This window comes from Caretta caretta, chromosome 2, assembly GCF_965140235.1.
Source record: "Caretta caretta isolate rCarCar2 chromosome 2, rCarCar1.hap1, whole genome shotgun sequence".
Lineage (NCBI taxonomy): Eukaryota > Metazoa > Chordata > Testudines > Cheloniidae > Caretta > Caretta caretta.
Genome location: NC_134207.1, coordinates 212,216,617 through 212,219,246, shown reverse-complemented (window position 1 = coordinate 212,219,246; position 2,630 = coordinate 212,216,617).

Below are 2,630 nucleotides of genomic sequence, written 5' to 3'. Positions count from 1 at the left end.
TTGATGAAAAACTTTTGGGGAAGGCAAAAGCTGGATTCTGCTGAAGGTTCTCCCCCGCCCCCCTCAACGCTGTCACAATATAGAACAAGTGTAAATCTTCCAGTTGCACCAATCAAATCCAGACCTCAGAGCAAGAGCACTGCAAAAACTCAGATCCAGCACCAGGATCCTGGCATTTTTTGGACCCCTACTTCCCTAGTGCTCATGCCCAAATAGAGCACTAGGATAAATGCTCCTGTTATACCAGTGCAATCCAGATCTCAATGCAACCCAGAGCAAATGAGCCACAACTACTCAGAGCTGAATGTTGCTGGATCCTTCTAGTTTTTAGTACCAGTCATTTTGCTGCTTAAATAAAGAGCATGTTCACCCACTCCTATTGCACCTTAAAAATCCACACCCTGATGTGCCTCAGTGTAACAGTGCTGCAAAAATTCAGAGCTGGCATCTAGACCCTGGAAATTGTACCAACAAATCAGACATTAAGTGTTGTGTTTACAATTCCACCCAAAAATGTGGACCCCAACACATCTTGGTACAAGATAGTTGCAAATACTCTTAATCTGTACCAGTATTTTGCTGGATCAGCTAATTGTTGGCTGCATACTCTCTCTTTTACTGTATAAAATTAGTTCATATGCAGCTTCTCCTAGCCACCAGAATTATCCATGTCCCAACACTACAATGCCAAGATGCATCAGGTCCAGGTTTTTTGGTGCAGGAGGAGAACCTAGACTTGTTCCTTTTTTTAAATGATACAATTTGGAGACAAGAGTCCAAAAATTAGTAGGAACCAGGTAGACCCTGCTTTTTTCAGACTCCAAAACTTTCTTCTGAAAAAAAGAGATATAATGCTATGGCCATGAGATGAGGCGGGATGCCCACTGTGAAAACAGGATGCATCTATCTAATCTATCTATCTAATATACATGGGAGAAGATCAGATCCAGCATCTATGGGCCACATTCTAGATCTCACATATATATTGACATGGGTGGAATTGCTCCAGATTTGCACTGCGATCAGATTATACCTAGATGCAATCTAAATAGGACATATGCGAGAGAGAGAGAGAAAGAGAGAGTGAGAAAAGGAAAGAATATATAGCTATAGGATTGATAAGATCTTATCACCTCGTCACTTAGAACAGCACTTGCCGCAAATCTTTTCACACTTGCCCAAATAAACAATAGCAGACAAGCTAATATTTTGTGTCACTTTCCTAAAGGAAAACTACATTGCAGGCAAAATCAAAATTGTCCCCTTGCTGCTTCTCATATCTTCTGTCTTAAATAGAACCTGACATCTGTTATCATAAAAATCAAGGCACATATAAAAGCTCTTAAACTACTATACTTATGTGGGAGGATGGTGCAAGCACAGATTTTAAAGCACCCACACGGGTGTAGGAAGATATTTCTGCTATACTGGTGCCTTTCTCATGTCAAATTATTATACATTTGACAGTGTTGCTAAGGTGCAGGTGATTTTCCTCTCCATATATATATATATATATATATATATATATATATATATATATATATATATATATATCAGAACTGATGGTGATAAGATGAGAATTGGATAATGAGGTATTTAATTAATATGTTTAATGCATACAGCCAGATACAGAATGTGTCATGTCAGGACAGCACTTGTATGACATAAATAACGTTTCTGGTGAACAGCTTGCTTTACATAACATTTCCACATCAGTCTTAATAAGCTGTCAGAAAAAGAGGGGGAAAGAGGCCTTGTAAGAAGTGATTCCTAGCTGGAGATTGCTTGATATGACTCCGGATATACGCGGGAGCTCAATGGCATAATGGGAGGAGCCTTAGGTACATGGTCTCTCATATGCAGAGAAGTAAAGAATGGGGCAAGACCTGAAACAGAGTTCATAACAGTGCCCCCTTGGAGCTGAGTGAGCAATCGCTGTTTTCCACCCTTTAAAATGAAGAAAGGAAGGAAATATATTTCAATCATTACCTTTTTCAAACAAAGATATTCTTAGCTGCTTTCATTTATTTGTACAACAGTGCTGCATCATTATTTAGGCCCTGATCCCTGAGATTAATTTTACATTATTTCCCCCGCATAAATGTAAGCATATGTATAGATTATTGAAGCATCAGGGCATTCAAGTTTGGATGTATCTAACTGTTTACTGTTTGGATATTTCTATGTTTTATTGTGGTTTTCCTATATGTATTTTCCACAGCAGAATAATACAATAATATACTAATACAATTTTTAATTGTAACTCAAAAACTAGCACACGTGGCTTCGCCAAGACCTGAAGCAGAACCCCAAAATACAATTAGATACCAAGTGATAGTCTTCCATTTTAACTGATTTTTATATACCAGTAAAATAATCAAGATGTGGTGTTTTCTGTTCAAAAACCATCAATCTTATATAATTGTTCTTCTTGAAATAATTCAAAGCTTATTTTCAAAAAGTAATTTGACCATTATACCAGGAAGTGATGAGACCTCACCTGGAATACTGTGTGCAATTCTGGTCTCCCATGTTTAAGAAAGATGATTCAAACTGGAGCTGGTGCAGAGAAAGGCTACTAGAATGATCAAAGGAAGGAAGAACCTACTTGACATAAGGAGACATAAGGA